Here is a 23,401-nt window from a genome sequence, read left to right as displayed (position 1 = left end):
CTGACCTCATTCTCACCTATACACGTCTCACTACATTTGGAAGAATGATGTGGACAAGTTAAATATTTTGGGGTTTGTCTGTGAAGGTTCTGCAGCAAGTGCTCCTAGAAGTGGCCATGGAAAAGCAGCCATAGACAACAGTAAACAGATACGTGTAATTGTGATCCAAAACTTTTTCTGAAGTCAGCTAGCAGTCAGGACTTGAAATGTCATGTGGAGATCTGCAGTATCTTTTAATCTGTTGTAGGGACATAACCATTTACCACCATTTTTATCATCTAACTCAAAATTTATTTTTGCTTATATAATATATAAAGAAACATATACATGATTGATAAACTACATAGATTTTACGGAGAAAGAAATGGCATTAGACCTAGTTGGGTGATGATTTAGACAAGATACATTGTACATAGTTATGAAATTTTCAAAGAATAAACAAAAACATTTAATAATAAAATTAAAATATAGGAATTAAAAAATACATCCTTGGCAAAGGAAAAAAAAACCTTGAAACACTATCTAGTATGAAACTTCCCTTGTTAGTACTAATGACCACTTACGTAAGATCACTCAAAAGGCTCAGATCGTGATCTATGGATAACTTCAGCGGTTCCACTGCTGACTGTATTCCTATCAAAATAGCTAGACTACACAGGAATCACTTGCACAGTTTGCTACACCTTCATGAGAATGCATCTCACTACCTTGGATACATAGGGTATTGAGGAATGGGATTCAAAGGCGGGAAGCAGAGACACAGTGTTTGAGAGATAGGTACAGCCTGTGCTTCTGAGCAGGCCTCATATCAGTGTCAAGTACCCAAGAACGGGGACAAATGGCTAACTGTGATGCCTATTGGCATACCAAAGAGCAGACAGGCCTCTAGACTCATTCAGTACCTGTGGCATTTCTTCTCACTTCCACCTAGTACCCTAAACTCTTTTCTTCTCCCAGCTTCTTTTTCCCATATAACACTGCCATTTCTACCACAGGCTCATTTGGTTTTCTTGGAGCTCTCTTGGTCCACTTGCCCCCTTGTCTATTCTCTTCCTCTCTCACTCTTCCTCTCTCCAGATCATGTCACAACACATCTGCCTCTCCGCACTCCTTCTAGCCTCGTTTAGATGACTTCTAAATTCCTCTGGCTGTACTCTTTCTCATATCTACAATAAAATCCTCCTCAACCAATCTTGGAGCAGTCCTATCTTCATTTCATGCAATTAGATTCAGAACTAGCTATTGGGTTTAGACATTTATTTCCCAGTTGAAATTCTTAAGTGGCTTATTGAACTTCTGTACATCTATCATGAAATGTTAGATATACAGATGGTATGATAATGGGGCTTGATTTAAGTCCGCATTTATGATTGCAGCTGTCTAGGACCTTGGGGCTGTTTTCTCGTCTCACATAAAGGTTAAACATAAATATGGTAGCTCTATAATAATGACTCCTGAAGGTTTCTGAGTAGTTCAGGTAGTTACTTTGCAACCCTAGAGGAGGAAGCAGATTTGCTCCAATGTATGAATAAGGAGTTTGAATCTGAAAAATATTTTGGAGTCTTTTGGCTAGCCCATTTAGTTCTTTAGTGTGCCATGGGGATTATTTAACATTCTAAAGCAGTTAGAAGAGAAACAATTATCTGACTCATGTCTAATGACATCTTAGTGGAAGAACATTTCTCAAAATGCTAGAATTTAGGCCATAGGCAACTCATCCATATAATTTATAAGCTATTGAAGACTTAGAGCTTTTCCTGACAGTCAACTGTCACAAAGAAACCTCATCATCTAGAAAGCATCCAAAAAAAAAAAAAACCTTATTCTTTTCTTTTGTGCTTGAAAAACAATACAAGCAATGTCCCTTTGAATAACAATTTGAAATACAAAATCCACATGACCTTGAAAGTGGGCACTGTGGGACATGGCTCTTGTTTTCTGTCTGCAGCTTCCCATGGACGTCCACTTGCTCCATCTTTTCTGTCCACCAGACTTGGTGGTGGTGTGGGAAGTCCTGTCCTTCTGTCTATGTGTTGCTTTTATTGGTTAATGAATAAAGCTGTTTCAATCTGTGGCTTCGCAGAACAGGGCAAGGTGGGAGATAGAAGCAGATAGAAGAGGAGAGAGTAGGCAGAGTGGGAGAGAAGCCATGTAGTTATCTGCAGGAGACATGCACACTGGAACTTTAATGATAAGCCACAGCCATGTGGTGATATACAGATTAATATAAATGGGTTAATTTAAGATATAAGAGTTAGCCAAAAATATGCTTAAGCTATTGGCCTAACAGTATTGCAATTAATACAGATTTCTGTGTGATTATTTCAGGAGTCTGAGTATCCGAGAAGCAAATGAGGAGGCTGTCCCAACAGATTGGCACATTAACATGGTCTGAGTCATTCCGGGCTAATACCTGCTACCCACTTCAGGTCCGGATGCTTTTGTGCCTACTTGGGGTCAGGAAAAAGTAGCTGAGACTATGACCATGGCTCAGTGTCCCCTGCCTGGGCAAGTGTTGGGATCAGGTCTACTAAGATTGACACAGGGAGGAGAACATGGTGGATTCCTACTGTTATACACAGTTATACTTCCAGGCAGCTGATGTGCTGCATGGCAGATTTAGGTATTATTCAGATAAAATGGGTTTATATGCTGCACAGTGCTACCCAGAGTTGAGATGGTGAGGATGGCTCTTACCCGGCAGTTTCAGAGGCAATGAACAAACCTCTGCCATGTTGGACTGGGCGGAGCCAAAATGAAAAGCAGCATTAGTCCTAGTCACACTGCTTGGTATTTTAAAAAGTGATCCTAATCAGAAAAGGATTACAGATATGCAATAAAGACAAATTCAGATAAAAAAAGACCTCTGTGTGGGTCTCAGTATTGGATAAACGTATGTAGGTTTAAGAGAAAAAAGAAAAAGAATATAGACAGTTATAAAAAGAAATAAATGGTTTTAAAATTAAAACAAATTCTTTAAAGAGACAGAATAGAGACAGTCATAGATTAAAAAGGGAAAAATAAGAAATGTAAAGATGGAAAATACACAGAGAGTTTGAGTTGTGTTTTCTTTGAATATTTTGACTGTGTATGAGCTAAGTTGAGAAAGACAGTTTATTAAATGGGCTGTTTTAAAGGTATCTTGTTTTCAAAATTTGGTTCTAAGGATATGTTGCTTTGGAAAAGAGATTCTTCTTTTGTGTCCGTAGAGGATGAGAACCCGTGGATTAATTCCAGACTAGTGTGGTTTGATGAATGGACCAAGACCCCACAAAAGGTCTCTGTGAACCATCCCCCAAAATAAAATACTTCATCCAACAAAAAGCAGGAAGCAGTTTGGAGAGAACTACACCCAAATTCCCTAAATGATGGTTTATAAATGTTTGTTTACATTTAAAGAGGGATATGATATAGAGATTTGCATTGGTATGGATCTTGGTTTACTGATACAAATTTTTTTTGCTTGTTCACAATGTGTTTTTTTAAATTAATTTATTTATTATGTATACACGTATATGCCTGCAGGCCAGAAGAGGGCACCAGATCTCATTACAGATGGTTGTGAACCACCATGTGGTTGCTGGGAATTGAACTCAGGACCTTTGGAAGAGCAGGCAATGCTCTTAACCACTGAGCCATCTCTCCAGCCCTACTGATACAAATTTAAGGCCAATTTTGTTATATGTATATTTTTGCTCTTGATTAAGGTATTGTGTTTGTGCAGCTCATTTAAAAATAAAATGTGTAATTAAGAAGTACAGGTTAATAAACAGTCATCTTTAGGAGTCAAGTTTGTAGTCATATAAGTTAGGTTTTCTAGACATATAAAGATATATTTCAGTTAGATAGATATTCTTCAAACCTTTCAATGACTAACAGAATATGGCATTTAAAATGTTTTAAAAACATAAGACTTTTCATGACAATGAGACATATCTGCTCCTAGCAGCACCAATCTACTTCAAGAGGAAAATGGGCATCAAGGAGACTCCTTATGGAGTTTGTTAGCCATTTGGGCAAGGAACTGCTCTTGCCTAGACTGCTTGATGGTATGCTGTATAAACTGGACATGCAGTACTCACAGAAAAACAACTGCTAAACATGCTAAATGTGAGACAGTCCTTCAGAGTTCCTGCTTCATGAAAGAGTCTGCCAGACATTCTGAAAGTGACTGACAAACTGCCAATATAGGTGGAACTGTCTTTGAAATTTCCTTTTTCATGGAAAAGTCTGCTGGATACTATGGGCCTGTAGGCTGGTGATTGATGCTCCAATAAGAAAGAAGAAATTTGGGTGACTCCAGGCAGAGAGATGTTTGTCAGTTCTAGAGTTTTAGAAGTTACTAAAATGCACTTCCTGTTTACTTAGGTAATATTATATCCTTCTGGAGTATTTGATGGAGTTGAAGAATTTATAGTTATAGTTATAGTTTTCCTTAGTTATGATAAAAGAGAGGTAGACATAAATATTGTAACTGTAATTCTTGTTTGATAACTGTTTTGTTATATGTAATTTTACTATGTTAAAGTTAAAACCATCCTTTTTACTTTTTATTTGAACAGAAATGTGGAGGTGATGTGGGATTTCTCTCTGTATGCTGTGAATACCACTAGTTAATAAAGAAGCTGCTTTGAGCCTTTGCAGCACAGGGTAGGGCAAGGCAGGAGTTCTTAGCAGACAAAGGAGGAGAAAGAAGGCAGAGTCAGTGAGACACCATGTAGCCACCCGAAAGAGACAAATGCGCTGGAAATTTGCTGGTAAATCACAGATATATGGCTATACATAGGTTAATAGAAATGGCTTGATCTAAGATGTAAGGGCTAGCTAGCAATAAACTTAAACTATTGGCCTAACAGTATTGCAAATAGTATAGTTTCTATGTGTTTATTGCCAGATTAGGTAGGACAGAAACCTCTGACAACATGGCGGAATTACTGTTTCTCCAAATCCCCATGCTCTCTGCTGCCTCTGGGTCTTTCAGATGCATTCCTCCTGTAGAAAGCAAACCACTGATCCCTCACCAGTGGCACTGACATCTGTGTTCCAGCGTTGATATCCTTTCTTTGAGGAAGTGTTTTTATGTTCCTCAGGCCTGTAGTTTAGTGCCTCTTTTCCATGATGCTCTAGCAGGAGTTGTTGCAATTATTCAAGTTTCATCTTGAAAATATTTTAAGGTGTTTGTCAGCAAAATGTAAGTTCCATGGAAGCAGAAGCCATGTCTTCTATGTTACCAACTCATTCTTCTCGCACACTCATCCTTGCACACAGTCAGTTTCTGTTTGATAGGCTAAAGTTATACCCCTCTTCAGGTGCCTAAAATTAATGCCCATCTTATAGATTTTTGTGAAGAGAGAAGAGATCACAGTGGTGAAAGCAACTGACCTATCTTGGGAAACAGTAAGTTGACTGTTTGTTTCACAGAACAAGATGGCTTCAGAAGTCCAACAAACCCAACATACCTTATTTAATGATGGATTTCACTTTTTGTTTTCATAGTGTGCCTTTGACCAGGAATCACAAGCCCTTTTCACAGTTCTGGAACTCATGGCAGTGCTGGTGACTGTATCAGTAACATTCTGCTTCAGGCTGCCCACAGTCATACAAACAGGCTGCAGCTGACTGGTGTTCCACTGGTTCTGTGGAAATCCAGGGTGATTGCATGTTGGCTCTGTTTAGTGAAAATATGAACCTAGGGGTATTGGATAATACTCTCTAGGGAATGGGGCCAGTCAAGAGGTATGTAACCAAAGTGACCAAGCACTTTCTACTATTTGCACGTACTTTCCTATTACTTTTGCACCTTAAGAATGTTACTGTCCTCATTTCAAAGCAAAACCAACTACTGTTTATATGCAGCTTTTCAGAGTTATTTTCATCCCTAGAACTTGAGTATAACACATAGCTCTCTTACTGGAGAATTTGGATCACCCTTGGGAATAATGGAAAGAAAAAAAAAAAAATCCTGAGATGGCCATGTTGAAGTTTTATGTTCTAAGAATCAGAGAACAGTAGACTTCACTACAGTGGTCTATTAAATCCAGTGGGGGGTGTTGTGCTTTGCACAGTTGGCAGGCACCATACAGTTATGTTTCACCTACCTGTCCCAGTGGGTTTTTTCTTTTAACACCTACTATTTAAGTTTTGTGGAGAGTTGAACTTATTTGAACTTATCCTCTCCTTAAACTTAATTGGAGTCCTGAAGTAGAAGAAGAAAAATTACAGTAGATACCCAGGAAACAACATGTCTGACACTTTTAGAGTTGTAGTTCATTCTAGGGATTTAGCTTCTGTCTTCTGGCAGGGAGCAGATTTGAACCATACACCAAATCAACTATATTTTGGCTGTATTTTCTAAATTCTTAATGTAAATATGGATCTGTCATTTAGCCAGCATGTAACTTCTAAACATGTATTTCTAGAGTCTTGAAGAATGGACAGCTAAATAAAGGAAAGAGGACAAGAGTAAGATAGTCTACTTGAGTAAGAGGGTCACCAGGATCATAGAAGAGAAATATCCTGAAGAATAAGTCATTAGACTTCAAATAACAATTTGAAATTAATTTTGAAAGTAGAAAGCATGCAGGTATGGGTAAAGAGGAAGGAGCACTCATTTAGATGCTGGCTCAGTAATTATTGTGCATAATATTAGACAGGTTTATTTCAACAGAGGCTGAAGGGTCTGTGCTCAATGAATAGCAACACCTAATTATGTGAACAGGGATTCACTGTATTTTCAGAGTGGGCCTGGTCCTTGCAAGGTTTCCATGTTGCACTTGAGGTTAACAATATCTTTAAGGCATATATATATATATATATATATATATATATACACATTTTCTTTCATTACAGACCTGAGAGCAACTGAGGCAACCAAAGGGAATTCATTTATCATCTTTTTCATCTGAATGGTTTAATCATGCATAATTTTTGAGAGAGAAAATCTCCAGTTTAAATGGCAAGTTAGGTTTTACAATGATTTCAACTAACTAGATTTTCATGGAAAATTGTCTCTTTTGAGGAAATTTTTAGAATTACTATTACAGAATTATACAGTTCCGGGCAACAGAAAAATAAATAAAAAAATGAATTTAACTTATCTCAACATCTCCTTGGAGCCTTTTTTTTTTGTTAAACTAGCATTTCTTTGGGTTTTAATCACGTTTCCTTTTACTCTTTCTGTCTCATTTCTAAGAAGCAATCAAAATAGTAACTTGGGTTTGTAGGCGATCTATTCAGCACCTCTGAGATTCCAGTGCCCTGTCTGCCACATCCAGATAAAAGGCAACTTGCCTACTGAAAGGATTACATCTGTCATTTGTTATCTGGGAGTCTGCCACAAAGTAGGTGGTCAAGGAAGATGATTTTTCACTTCCCCTTCTTGTTCACCTCCTTTCTCTTATAGATTTGAGGTGACTTATTCCTCTTAATTCTGGTACATGTTCCCGTTTTTTTTTTTTTTCTATCTCTTTGCAGTCATCTTTTTGTCCTCTTTACTCAACTATATCTTTATAAATCATTTTTTGTTACTTGTCATAATTTAGTTGCTCATTCATTGTGTGTGAGTGTGTGTGTGTACCTATAGCACAGTGTACTTGTAGAAGTCAGAGGACAATGTGAGAGCCTGTTCTCTCTACCATGTGCGTCCTGGGGATTGAACTCAGGTCATCAGGTTTGGCAGCAAGTAACTTTATCAGCTGTGCCCTCTCTCCTACCCTACATAGTTTTGTCTTGATCCTGGTTATTAATTGCAGCAGTAACCAGAGGGTTAAAGATAACAAAATGATTATGTCTTAAAGAAAGCCTTACATGGGAATATGGGGATTAACACTTTCACAAGATTAGATTTTTGAGAAAACATTATAACCAATTAATCATGGAATATAAAGCTGGTAGGGAGTAAAGGATCCTCAGAAGTAAACTGGGTCTCATGATCAAGCTGGTAGGTTCAGTATTAACCACAAATTTGTGTATTTAAGGGGTGCATTTTCTCCACAGGAGAAGTGTCGATGGCTGTTCTAAGTGGAAACTATGCAGTTGTCTTCCCCAAAGAAATGGGGAATATTAAGGCTTACAATTATCCAATGTCTCTTTAAGTAAGGATACAGGGTTTAAAGCAGTGCTCTATTACTCATTTCATCCTAACAGGACAAAACCACTAGAAATATAACATCTGTTCATCTAATGCCCTTCTCATCATGTAAGTCTTATTGATTTTTTGGAAGTGAGACTTAAAAAATTTGAACAGGCAAACTAAAAATGAGCACATTAGCATTGGCACACACACACACACATGGTTGAGTCATCCTTCTCACTTTTATAAGACCAGAAGTTTCTCATTATCTGTCAAGGTCATTGTCTTTTCACTTAACCTCTGTTTCCTTCATCAATCAAAACAATTTTCTTTGCATATATACATTCGTGCAATCAGTAAACAATTATCAAAAGTCTCTGATGCTCCTGGTACGGGGTCAGGTTGTAAAAAAAATGCAGAAATTCAACACATTATCGTTCATCACAAAATGTGTTTTCCGGTACTCTTTATGGATCTTAAACAAGTAAGTACACAAAGGTTGCATGTTTCCTCTGTTGAACTCACTGCCAGGTAGAGCCTTTTCACACTCATAGGACTTTTAATAGTCATTTTTCTGCAAAGAAATTGCCATGTCTCTAACGTGGCCACATCATTCCTCTTGAACTATAGTAATCTGTCCAGAGTTGACATGTGACTCAAAGTGGCCCAGAGAGATTCTGTTTCTGCTTCTCAGAATCTGGAGCAGGAAAGATACTAGAGTGTCTGTCCATTAACATGTACAGCAGAAGAATGAACACAAAGCTGAGGCAGGCATACATATAGAGAAGAATACACACCAAGTAGTTAAATCCTTGCTTCCCAAACTTGAAGCTCTTGGCAGGGATCTATAATGCATGTTTGGTTTTAGAATGCACACAGACATTGTTCAATGTGTATATTATCATGCCGTATCACCACATTTTAACTGGAATTTTGTTACCTGTAATTAAGTATATCATTTTTTTTTCATTTTTTTTAAATTTATTTATTTATTAAAGATTTCTGTCTCTTCCCAGCCACCACTTCCCATATCCCTCCCCCTCCTTCAATCAACTCTCATCAGCAGACTGGGTTCCCTGCCCTGTGGGGAGTCAAGGACCTCCCACCTCCTTCGAGGTCTAGTAAGGTGAACATCCAAACAGCCTAGGCTCCCACAAAGCCGGTATGTGCAGTAGGATCAAAACCCAGTGCCATTGTTCTTCACTCCTCAGCAGTCCTCATTGTCTGCTATGTTCAGTGAGTCCCGTTTTATCCCATGCTTTTTCAGACCCAGTCCAGCTGGCCTTCGTGAGTTCCCAAAAGAACATCCCCATTGTCTCAGTAAGTATATCATTGTTAATGGAACAATGCAAATTCATGATTATAAACCATGATATTTGTTTTAAAGCAACTCTAGCATACTCTAAGGATTCAGCAGAACAGTGGAAGACATAATAAAAGAAGGAAGAGAATGTTACCCAAAAGAAGAATAAGATTGTGAGAATTAGTAAAGAAATATGGAGAAGGTGAATAATCTGGTGGCAAAGAGATGTGAGCCAAGATGATCTGTAGACCCAGGTGCCATTGGCCATTTTTCCTGACCATGGTTATAAATATCAATGACACCCTCACATATGTATCACATACATTTTCAAATATTTTATGTTCAGTGCATGCATATTTGTGAGTGTTTTTGAATTATGTGTTTATGTTTTATGTGTACATGTATTTGGGTACATGTACCTGTTCTTGCATGAATCTGTGCTCACATGGAAGCCACAAACCTAATTTGAGGGTAATTTTACAGGACTTAAGCAAGTGACATCATAATCCCATGAATACATATAAATAAAATAAAAAATAAAAATAATATCACATATTGCATTTTTCTTCTGAATATATGGTTTGGAAAGCCTAAAGGAAGATATTATATTCACCAAAACTTCTTAATGGAAACAATATATCCTATTAGCAAATTAAGGGATTGATTGCCTGAATGTAGTTTGTAAATTTGTATCTATGGAATTCCAAAGGAGATTAGTAGATGCAAAGTTTCTGAAAAAGAAACCATTACTTTTAAAGTCTGGAATATGAAAGGGTAAAGGGGTAATTGAATGCATAAGACTTGAAATACTTATTTATCCTTTTAGTGAATATAGAATTCCAGGGGCATATGGCCACATTCACACATCAGAGGAAAAAGACATTAGTGGTAATTTAATGGCAATAGATATATCTAGGAAAAAAGTAAACATTAACCATGGACATTATGTAAAATTTTAAGACAAAAATCATAAAACCTTGTCTACTTATTATATATCTTACTGCCTAGCAAAAGTCAGCATAGCTTAAAAGATGCAGCTTCATATAAAGGCCGCAGTCATTCTAAAAATAGCTTACTGACAACTTGCAGAAAAGGAGATTTAAAAATTATAGTATGCTATTTCATTAAAAGGTGTAGTGATATGAGTCATTTTAAGGCACTGGGAATCTTGTTCATTTGGGCTCAGCCAGAAGCCATCAGTGGGGGATGACTGACGACCTCTGCCTTAAGCCTAGCTGTACACTAAGTTAAGGAACTCCTCCAGTTATTGCTGTTATCCATATTCCTAACAGAGCTTATTAAGTGCATATTTCTATTTTCAATGTCTATATTTAGCACCATAATATTCTTTATTAACCATTTCTTTTAGTTTAGTAGATGAACATGTCACTAAGTTGTTAAATTTTTCCAGTCTATTCGCTTCAATTATTCATGGGATGAATTTTTGAGTCACTTGAGGAATAGGAGAATCAAGGAAGCACAGGTTTGTTATGGCAGAAAGAAATGAAATTTAAAAAAAAAATGGAACAAAACTTGCCACTTAAATGAAGGAAGCTGGATTCCTTTGAAATCTTTGTGAGCATTGCTTAGTGCTGTTAATTCAAAACACTAATTAGCATTCAAAAGCTTTAATTAGGTGTTTATTCCTTTGTGCTGAGTTTCACTTTGTTTTCAAATTTTGTAGGGCTTGGACTCTAAGTTACTTGTAGTTGAAGAAGGTTTGTCTTTCAAGTGACCTTCAAGCTTCTTGAGTCTCTAGACTCTGTCTGCCTCAGACTCAGACTTGCCAGCCTTTGCCATCCATTCTCAAGGCGAGCTGACTTATTTTTGGGTTTTCCCATTACCTCCAAGGTAATCCTGCCTCTCGGGCTTTCTCTTTTCTTAACCCTTGCCATTTCTCCCAAACCTTTATTGGGAAGCTGTCTTTCATCTCACCAGATGAGCCTAGAACTGTCTTATGTGTGTGGCTATTTGGGGCTTTTTTTTTTTTTTTTCAGATGTCTTTACAGTTTTTAAAATTATTAATGAATTTATCTGTTTATTTTACATACTAACCACAGTTTCTCCTCTCTCTTCACCCATCCCTCATTCTCTCTTCCCTTTCCTTCCTTGTACCCTACCATCCATTCTTCCTCTCTCTCCATTCAGAATGGGTAAGGACTCCCATGGAAGTTGACAAAACATGGTGTACATAGTTGAAGCAAAACCAAGATCTTCCCTATCAATCAAGGCTGTGCAAGGCATCCCACCCTAGAAAAAAGGTTCCAAAGAGCCAGCTCCTGCATCAAGGACAGGTCCAGAATGTAACCCTGTGGGATGTAACTGGGCATTTTATTTGCAAAAGATTCTGCCTGTGCTGAAGCAAATCAATCCCCACTGACATTTGATGAGTAACCAGAATAATAAGTGAATTTAATATATAAAAAAAGAGAAAGTGAGCCAGAAAACTAGGAATTTACCTCTTCCTGAATAAAACTGCAAAAATAGCTCTACCATGGCAGATGTAGAACAACAGCTCAGAATAACTTTACCCTTGTAATTTCCCACTTAGGCTTTAGGACATCAAGTACTTCATTTGTATTTCTGATTGTTACTTTGACCTCCCTTAAAAGCCCTGCATATCATAAAGTCTTTGGGTGTAATTAAACTAACATTTTTTTTTAAATCCACATTCATTAAATGAAAGTTTTCTACAAAGACACAAGCATGAAATACTATTCTCAGTATTGGGAACACTCTCATGCTCTTCTAGATGAGTGATGAATTTATTTCAAAAGATGCACACTTAGGCTTCTAAGTTAATTGTCATGGCATGTTTAATTCACAGCACATTCTATTTAGAATCCTTAACTTTAGACTTGGAGGTAGCAAGAACGTCCTCCTAGGATCAACTTCCAGCATTATGCTCAACCCCATAGCCTGGTGGACAGCTTCAAATGCTGTTGATGTTATTGAACAAATGAGAATGCCTACATGGGCATTTGAGACATGTGGGAGGACTCCATTCTTCTTGTTCTAGGCTGAATTTCCTTTAAAAATGTGTTTCAAATATTTACTATTTAATTTTTCTAAGAATTTTCTCCTTTTCCCAATGTTTAAACACAATTTTCATTAGTCCATATTAATTATACAAAATAAGGGATCTTAGTGTTGTGCCTGAGTCACAGAGACCCTAAGAGGACCACCAGAGACAAAGACTCACCGAAATGCAAAAGCAAGGTTTAATCCTCTAGTACAAATCTCAATAGGGACCTGTCTCACACACTGACACAGCAGGGGCCAGAGGAGGTGCCCCTCTGTTCTTATGCAAAGTTTTTAAAGGCAAAAAACAGCAAATCTATTGTTATGGGCATAAGGGTAACAGGTGACTCTCTGGCTCCAGTCTAGGGGATTTTCCACTCTGATGATATCAACCTCAAGCAACTGGTCTTCAGTCTAGGGAACTTCCTACTTCACTGGTAATTACCTTGGGGTCTAGCACAAAATGGAGTTGGTTTTGTCCCTTAATTCCTCCTCTTTGTTGTTGATAGGTCTCTTATAGTTACTTCACAGGTATCTTCTGTCCTGAGGGGTCTATAGTTCTGAGAGCGCTGCACCATAAGTTGGATGGTCCACAATCTTTCCTTCATAAATTGGACTAGCCTATTGAGTATACATGATTCAAAAGTCAGCAGTATCAGCAAAATTATGATGGGTCCTGTCAGAACGGAGATGAGAGTAGTCAATCAGTGGGAACTATTAAAACAGCATTCAACCATCCTTGGTTGGCTCCCCTTTCCTTTTCTTTGTAAGTCCCTCTCCACACCTTGGCCATGATATCCGTTATAAGTACTGAATGGTCTATATAGAAACAGCATTCTTCTCCCAGGGCTACACACATTCTCCCTGTTGTAAAAGGATTAGGTCTAGTCTCCTTCTGTTTTGTAAAACTGTTTCAGCCAGTTAGGAGAGGGAGTCCTACAAGTCGGAGATTGAGGTCTCTAGGCATTCTGTGTCAACAACTACAGCTTCTCTCAGAGCACAGTAATGTTCTCTTTGGGATAGAAGGGAGGCAGTTTCTGTCCCCAACCCTGTAAGGCTCACCCCTAGGAGGATACTGAGTGTGAAGGTGCTTATGGGCTCCCTTTTTATTCTAGTTAGACCAGCATCCTGCTCCCTTCTATCTAGGAAACCTTGGTAGTCATGGTAAAGGAGCTGGGATACCAGTTTGATGAGAACACACTATCATTATGTATGTGCACAAGGAGTTAAACCCGAGGAGCACAACCACCAGGTGTCATTGTGGGGGTTAGGTACTCTGCAGTGGTTGTAAGGGATAAGGTGAATCGCAATGAAAAACCTTGGCAGTGGGAACTTTACCTATGCAAAGCCTCTGCCTTGTTACTTATTCCAAGGTTAGAGAGTGTGGTGAATGCCAGTGACATTCACCATACTTAGCCACTTCTTGAATAAGGCCCTGGACAGTAATTCCCTCATCATAAGGGGGAGCTACACTATATCAAAGTCAACAAGAGTTGGTTAGGTTCAGTCATGAGGCGTTAAGAACCATAAGTCTTAGTCAGAAGCTCCAGGAGGGAATGCTGTTCTGGCACCAAAGGCTTGGTATTAGCTGAAGCATCTGGGCCTGTGTTTTAGGTGAAAGTGTGGTTACAGCCAGTTGTTGGGGTACCAGTCTCTTTGTGGGTGGGAGAGTAGGATTTGGGTCTAGTGCCTTATTGGGGCCTATTATTGCTGGTTTTATTAGCTCTATTTTAAGCTGAATTACAAGGGTGATAAGGACATGTCCCCCATATCTATAGTATATTAACACCCAGTGTAGGCCTGATGACCATTGTGTGTCCCATTTCCCCTGATCAGTGAAAGGAATTTTTATCTCGTCTAAATCACCTGTCCTGCAGGGCTTGTCAGGCTCAGGAAGAGGGGGACCATACCAGATTGGTCTTACATATTTAAAAGTGACTAAGTCTGCTCTACTTACAGACTATCTCCATCCCCCATCACCAGAGGCGACACAGTCCCAACTTTTGCAGAAAGAGGATTCAAAGCCACCTCACTGCTTCCTATTTCTGATTTGACCTGGGCCCATGTAAAAACCATACCTCCTGGTCTCCACTTGGCCTGTTGCTCTTTAGACATGGGCCAGGTCATGAGAGCAAAAATATAAGTCAGGCCACCAGGTATTCCATGGGGTTGTTAGGGAGTTTTGTATGACTCCATCCTTAAGAACCCAAATCAGTTTAAAGGGTACATAAGAGCTGACCTTGTTAGCAGGAGCAAAGGGACCCAGCATCAACATCAACAGGATCAGGAACAATGAATGAGCCAGACCTTTAGGGGGTTAATGGGATATTTGGATGCCTCCCAAGTCTTGCCACAATAGTTCTTTTGTAGGGCAAAGGGAACCACCAGGCAGGCATGTGAATAATGGATCCAAGAGGTGATGCTCTCCACCTTGAGGGCAGTTGGTCTTGTCAGAACAACCATGTGGGTTCTCTTCCATCTCAGCTTCAGGGATTTTAGGTGATGCCTCTGGATAAAAACCCAGTCTCTGGGCTTGAATCTGTGAGGGAACAAAGGCAGCTTCATAAATTGCCCAAAGCTTGGGCCATATGGTTTTACGAACTGATTGGAGTCGCTGGATGGCATTGAACATATCCTGATTATCTAAGTCAGCAATCAGTTCAGTTTGTAAGCTAGCAATCACGGGGGGAGGTTGCCCATACATAATTTCAAAAGGAGTCAAATCCATTTGATATGAGGTATTTCTGACTCTGAAAAGGGTGAAGTCAGTGCTAGTCTCCAAGGCCAATTTAGTCGAGATCATTTTTATGGTTCTATTCATCCGTTCTACCTGCCCTGAGCTCTGGTTCTATATGCACAATGAAGTTTCCAAACACTCCCCAGTGCAGCAGCTAGTCCATGACTTACTTGAGAAATGAAGACAGGGCCATTGTTTGACCCTATTATGACTGGGGAACCATACCTAGGCAAGATTTCTTCAATCAGCTTCTTAGCCACCACTGTGACTGTTTTGTGTTTGGTGGGGAAGGCTTCAGTCCATCCTGGAAAAAGGATCTATAAACACTAAGAGATACTTGTATCCAAATTTTCCAGGTTTGATTTCAGTAAAGTCTACTTCCCAGTATGTACCTGGTCGAGTTCCCAGCTGACGGCCCCTGGGCTGGAGGGGGTGCTCACCACATTTGTCAGCTGGCATGCTTGGCATTGTGTCACTGTTCAACAGTCTGGTTACCATCTTGAATTTTGACCTGAGCCCTTTGCGACAGGTCCTGTACTCTATGAGTCCGTGTTTGAGGACCGGTGTATACTTTAGTCTCTTGTGACCCAGCCTTTGGGGCAGGATGACTGGCTCATCAGAAGTTTTTCACCATTCCACTTTTTGATGGAGCATGGGGAGAGTGTGTATCCAGGATGGATCCTCAGGTGTGGATTTGGGGCTTTGTGGCAGGTCCCTGGCTCCTGGGTCATTTAAAGTCACCATAGCCCTTAGGGCTGAAGCCACCTCTTTCGCTGTTTTATTGGCCAGGTTGTTTCTCAGTTGTATTGTTCTGGAGCCTTTTTGGAGTCCAGGGATGTGTATTATTGCCAACTTTATGGGTCCCCATAATGCTTGTAATAGATCCAGAATCTCCTGTTTGTTTTTAATTAGTTTTTCCTTCTGCTCTAAGCAACCTCCTCTCCCTGGAGATAGCCCCATGAATATGGGCTGTGGCAAAGGCATACCTATTGTCTTGTAGATGTTAGCTTTTGCCTTTCCACATCTGTAAGGCCTTTGTAAGGCCTGTTTACTCCATCTTCTGTGCTGAGTTCCCGTGGTAGGGGTTCAGCCCATATTGCCTCTGTAGTCCTTGTCACTGAGGGCCCCAAATACCTTCGTCATTTCTACACACAACTGCTGCCATCTGTGAACCAGGTGACCTCCACATCTGGGATAGGTCTGGTCTGATGCTACGCATCTGAGCCAGTATCCAAGAACAATCGTGTAGCAGGGCCTCTAAGTCCAGATCCGGCAGTAGGGTGGCTGGGTTTAAGACAATTGGAACATGGAAGGTTATTTGGGTCGGGTTAAGCAGTAGTGCCTGAAAGTGGGTCATTTGGGCATTGTTCAGCCATCTATCTCGGAGTGCTTCAGCACTCCTTACAATGCATGGGGCGGGGGGGTCACAATAGCCAAATTTTGGCCCAGCATCTGTTTGTCTGTCATTTGAAGATGAAGCAGGCCTAGCTCTTAGGGACTAATGGCAGGCTGAAGAATGTATTGGATCTCAAAGACTGCTGGAGACACAGACTCACCGAGTGCAAAAGCAAAGTTCAATCCTGTAGTACAAATCTCAGTAGGGACCTCATCTTGCACACTGATGCAGCAGGGGCCAGAGGAGGAGCCCCACTGTTCTTAGGCAGGGTTTATTGTTGGGACTAATGAGTGCTGGCCTTCAGCCTTCATTAGTCCCAACATCCAGCTGAAGGTCAGGACTCATTAGTCCCAACAGTTTATAAAGGCAAAAAACCACAAATCTATTGTAATAGGCATAAGGGGTACAGGTGACTCTCTGATTGGCTCCAGTCTAGGGTATTTCCACTCTGCTATCAATATCCAGCAGCAGGACTCCAGTCTAAGGAACTTCCTGCTCTGCTGATATCCACCTTGGGGCCTAGCAAAAAAGGCAGTTGGTTTTATCCTTTCAATTAGGACATGTTTATGCATGTATAGGATATGTTTTTATTGTTCTTACCCATTGTTAAGATCTCATGTACCCTTCCACTCCAACAGATCCGGTTCCAAAAATAAAAAGTACAAACAAACAAAAAAACATGAAAGCACAGAAATTTTTGAAACACACATACAGCTATAAATATTCAAGTAATTTGAAATTTTCTTCCTGTTTTACTATATTTCACATTAATTTTATAACCTAAGCAATTAATAATGTAATTTATTTTTTAACAAAAGCTATAATTTTTTCTTAAACTTTTTACTTTTCACTTTACAGACTGTTAAATCTTACTGTCTTAAGTATCTTACTATTTTTTAGAATGCTATTTTAAGCCTTAAATATTGAGTGCATGTATTCCTAAGTATATTAATAATAAAAATATACATGGGTATATATATAATCTATCTGAATGTCATTTATTAATAAATTCACAGATTACAAGAAAACAACAACAAAAACCATGAAAGCAGATGGGACGTCCTTTTTACTTCTTGGCATACCAAGTAATGGGTTTCATGGTGACATTTTAATGCATACATATTATGATTTGTTTTTATCTGCCCTCTTAATCCCCTCCTATCATGTATCTATAACAAATAGCCCTTTATTTTTGCTTTTGTGTCACATATAGTTCACTTCTTAACCTTTTCCGCTTCATACCTCCTTTATAACTGACCTTCCCCTCTCAAAGTTCAGCTTTACTTATTTGTTCTTAAAACATACACACACAAGGAGACACAAACACACACACAGACACAAGCACACATAAAAATAAGAATTGAAATTGAATTGCATGAAATTAAAGAAAACTTTTGTACAGCAAAAGAAAATGGAAGAAAATCTTTCCAACTATATATCCAGCAGGGAACTGCGGATTGATATCTAGAACTGAGGACGCAGTCCAAGAATAAGCTCCCAGTCTTCTAGTCTATCAATAAGCCACTGAACTGAATAGGGATTCTTAAAGGAAGAAAGACAAATGGTTCATAAATATTTGCAAATGTATTCAGCATCCTTAAGCATGAGAAACAAAAATTAATACTGTATCGAGATGCCAAATGGCAGTCATTAAGAAGACTGTTCACTTAGAAGCTCAGTCTTGGCCCCACTTCTCCCTTTCCAAACCCCGCCCCTCTCAAGAAAAACTGCCAAAGTCCAAGCTCCTTCTCCAAAGCACAAGATCATGCCTATAAGGTATTTAAGCCCCTGTCCTTAGACCTACCATGGCATTGCTCTCCTGCTCCCTTTCCCGAGAGTCACCTTGGAGTGCTTTGCTCAGATTAAACCTGGTCCCTCATTTTTTAATTAAATTCAATCTGGCCTACTGCTATTAGGGTATTGAAAACACCTACCAATGACAAAGGACCACAATCAAATGACTTATTTAACAGAAAATGAGGAAATTTCCATATCCTGATGTATATTTCTGTTAATAGAAGTAACTTTTTTACTTTTAAAAGTGATAAATTTTTCTAGGTTTAAAATTTGTGAAATATAACACAATATAGTTGATTAATAGTGAATAAAATATACTAGACAATGTTAATAAAGTTCAATCAGTTTGTTATCTTATTAAAATAAATATGCTAAAATGTACTCTTCCTCTGTGACCAAAAAGGGATATTGAAGTTGTGGAGAGTCACTTCTTGACTTGTCTGTAGTCTCTTAATGACATGTAAATTTTCAGGTTTTTGTTTTCTTGTCTAGAAACTGTGAATCTTATGCAGACTGGATGAGGATATTAATTATAGTGTATGAAGCCCTCAAGTAATGTTTCAAAAAAGAGGCCTAGTATACAGAAGCAATCTGTAAGCATGTGTTACTGTATTACTTGGATTATAATTGTGATCTTCAAGAGCTATTCCTATATTATAGACTTCCTTAGGACACATACATGCACATGTGCATGTGTTTGCATGTGTGTGTGTATGCACATGCCCACTTGGGGTTTAGTTTTCCCCTTCTGCATTGTTTGAGACCGGGTCTCTTGCTGTTTTTAAGATGCAAATGCACACACCAGGCCAACTAGTCAGTGAACTGTAGAGGATTCTGCTCTATCTGCCTCCCTTGTTGTAACTGTACTGGGATTGTAGATATGCTAGCAACTGTGCCAAACATTACAAGAGTTCTAGAGATTCAACACAAGTCCTTATACTTCCCAGATAAGCATTTTACTCACTGAACCATTTCCATAGACTCTCGAATTTTGAGTTTTAAAGGAATTTTCTAACAGATATTTATGTATAATTTATCTGAGGATTAGTTATAATAGGATACAACTCAATTTTTGTAAGATTTATAGAATATGTGTGATCAAAAGAAGATTGTAGCACCCAAGCTTTCTACTTCCTTTTATGAGAATGTGTCTACAATTTTATGTAGCCACAGTTTGTTCTGTTTTATATGGTCATTGCAATATGGTTCTGTGAATATGTGCTCACGAAACAACATTGTGCATTAACCTTCTCTATGCTGATAAAATTTACTATGGACATACATACTAAATAATGTTACTATCAACTATTTAAAACTTTCTATAAGATTGTTTCAATGTATTAGTTTATGCTATGTTTAAAGTAGAGTCAATTTAATTTCAAAAGGAAAAATGTTGCTAGTAGTTTGGGTTTCTAATTTGTATGTTTCTAAGGTAGATTTTTGGCCTTTATATTATGTTCAACTGTATCAGGTTTTATAGCAAAAAGTAAAACTCCATGTGTTAGTATGATGCCTGCTAAGCATTCTACCGTGCTGTCTGCTGAGACCCAGGAGACCTCAGTTCAACACAAGTGCCCTTTGGAATAGCTAATTCCCATCTACACTGTGTCAGCGAATGTTTGTTGGCTCATTGGGAGGAAGGAACTCAATTGTGAGAACTGCACAAAATTATCCAACATTTTATAGATTTTTCCATAATGAAATTCAAAAAGTAATTTTATATTAGCATGTCTGCACTAGTGATGGGAAAATATAAATTGGTAAGATTAATGAAATTATAAGCATTGATTTATCATATCTTTTGAACTCATATTTGGTCTTAAGACTCAGAAATAAAGCTGCCATCACCCAATTTAATGAGGGACTCCTATCATGCTGGTTTAATTACTATTATTAATAATTTTTGCACCTGCACTTGTTTCTGCCAGTTAACTTCAGCTACAAGTGGCTGATCCCTTAGAGACAATTGCATGCAGAAATTCTCAGCTGAATGTACAATTAGCTTATTATCCGAAAGCTTCACTGTGCCGATCATGCGTTAATACAGTGGGTTCTGGATGTTTCTCTCTTAATACTCATCAAACAGTAAAGGTTAGCAGGGAGTTCAGGAAGTGGATAACACCATCTCTTTCTCCCAATTAACTTCAGTTTAAAGATATGCAAAGGGATATACTGCATTAGTTTTAAATATATTCTAAGTAAAATGGGCTTTTACAAAGCTATGCACATGTCAAGTTCACCATGACCTGCCTTCAGCCAACTGGGATAATCCATGAGGTTCAGCTTTTGTTCATCCCATGTTTTCAACTAAAAGTGATCTTTGAGTTTATCACTAATATTTCAATTAAAAATATCATAGTTAATCATTCATAGATTATATTCCTCTTTTTAATTTTTATTATTTTTATTGAGCTATACATTTTCTCTGCTCTCCTCCCTTCATCCCTTCTTCCCTTCTACTCTCTTTCATGACCCCCACACTCCCAATTTGCTCAGGAGATATCGTCTTCTTCACCTTCCTATGTAGATCCATGTATGAATCTCAGAGCTGTTTTGATTTGCATTTCCCTGATGTCTAAGGATGTTGAGCACTCACATGAGTGTCTTTCAGTCCTTTGAGATTCGTCTGCTGAGAGTTGTCTGTTTAGGTCTGCATCACATATTTTATTTGATTATTTGTTCTTTTGATTAAGTTTCTTGAGTTCTTTGTATATTTTGGAGATCAGTTCTCTGTCTGATGTGGGGTTGGTGAAGATCTTTTCCCATTCTATAGGCTTCTGTTTTGTCTTGTTAACTATTTCTTTTGATTTAGAGAAGCTTCTCAGTTTTAGGAGGTTCCATTTAGTAATTGTTTCTCTCAGTATCTGTGCACTGGGGTTACATTTAGGAAGTGGTCTCCTGTGCCAATGTGTTCAAGTATACTTCCTACTTTCTTTTTTATGAATTTCGGTGTGGTTGATTTTATTTTGAGGTCTTTGATCCATTTGAATTTTGTGCATGGTGATAGATATGGATTTATTTTCATTCTTCTACATGTTGATATCTAGTTAAGCCAGCACAATTTGTTGAAAATACTTTCTTTTTCCATTTTATATTTTTAATTTTCTTCTCAAAAATCAGGTGTGTAGATTGATATCTGGTCGTTGATTAATTTCCATTGGTCCTTCTGTCTGTTTTTATGCCAATACCAGACTGATTTCATTACTGGACTGCAAGCTCTACTAAGAGCTACAGTAATATTGAAACCCAGAGTGAATTATTTCCCCAAAGTCTTAAAAATAGAACCACATTTTAAAAATTCTCAATGAATATTTCCTCTTAAGACATGTATTCAACTTCCTAGTACTTAGTTAACTGACAGAAGAATGCTTTAAAAGAACTTCTAGCTTATGGTGTATTTGAGAAAACACTATGGGTTTCTGTTTTCATTTCAGGATTTCCACAAATTCAATATCAGATGTTGATATTCTATTGGGAAATAACATGTATGAGATTCCCTGGTATTCTTTTTCCCGTGAAACACCTGTAGTTCCTTTGAAACTATTCTTGAGCTAATATTAAACTTTGGTACTATGATCTTTAGAACCACATATATATGTAGTTATATCATTAATTTTATATAATTACACATATATGAATTTTATTCTCCTGTATTGTCAAAGTAGTCATATAAATAAATAAGATGAATGGTAACTGTGGCAGTGATTTAAATACAAGTTCCTAATGAAACTTCATTTTTTGTATGTATGTTTGTATTAACAGTGTATGACATACATTTAGTACCATTTCTATTCCTCAAAATATCATTTAAAAGGCTTAGAGTTGGCATGTTATCATCCTCCTAAATATGAAACTTTGCAATCAGAGGATGTGTTTCACAACGCATGTTTTTTAATGTATGGATATCTCAAAGTAATTTTTATAGATCTGTGAATTTACTAATAGAACATTTGAGTAATATTAGCTACGGGAATTCTTGGATAAAGTGAGTTCCAGAACTGAAGTTTCTAAGAGATGTCACATAGTAACAAAAAGGAAAAAAAATGAACACCAAGAATAATGTAAATGTTAGAAGTGTTGTGTATCATTTAGGGCCTCCTAAATATTCTATTGTTAAGAAAGTGAGTAGACTTGTGAAGTGAGGAGGAAGGATCTTTTTTATTTTGGAAGCATTCCATAGAGATAACCATGGGTGAAACTAATCAAAATAGGATCAAGATTCTAAAATTATCCTGGAAACTAAGATGGCTGGTATGTGTGTGCACACATTGTGTTTATTGCCATTAGCCACTAAAATTAAATAAATGATGCCATTCATCTTTGTTTCTTAATTGCTATATTCCATTGGTGTTAGATGTCTTCTTCTTCTAATTAACAGGGTTTTGTAATATTAGGTGACCTGTAGCTTGATTTTCGTAGAAGTCAATAAGCATCTTCTTGGACTTAAGTCATTTTCCCTTCTCAAACAATACTCATAAAGGCAAGGTCTAAGAGAAATGGTCCTGTTGTATTCTGTTGCTCATTACCCTGTGTCTTCAATCTCACTTAAAAGTCACATGCCTTCATTGTGGAATATTAGTTTAAGATGTATTATATTAGTTTATACTATGGAACATTTGTTTAATGATGCAAAAATCGGTTGCATTCTTTTATTTTGCATTTGTTTAACTGTGTTTCTTTGCCTGCCTAAAAGACTTGATTGATCTAGTAAAGAGCTGAGTGGCCAATAGGTTTACAGGACAAAAGGATTGGCAGGGCTGGCATGCAGACAGAATAAGGAGAAAGAGAAATCTAGGGAAGGGAGTGGGAGGAGCAAGGGAAGGATTAGGAAATGTTGCCCAGCTACCTAACCACCCAGTGAGTCATGGAGTAAGAATGAAAGAAAGATATATAAAATAAAGAAAGATAAGCCAGGCGGTGGTGGTGCACGCCTTTAATCCCAGTACTTGGGAGGCAGAGGCAGGCGGATCTCTGTGAGTTCGAGACCAGCCTGGTCTACAAGAGCTAGTTCCAGGACAGGCTCCAAAACCACAGAGAAACCCTGTCTCGAAAAACCAAAAAATAAATAAATAAATA

Source organism: Alexandromys fortis, unplaced genomic scaffold (genome assembly GCF_014885135.2).
Source record: "Alexandromys fortis isolate MF-2015 unplaced genomic scaffold, M_Fortis_MF-2015_v1.1 scaffold_42, whole genome shotgun sequence".
Taxonomy (NCBI): Eukaryota; Metazoa; Chordata; class Mammalia; order Rodentia; family Cricetidae; genus Alexandromys; species Alexandromys fortis.
This window is presented reverse-complemented; position numbering follows the sequence as displayed.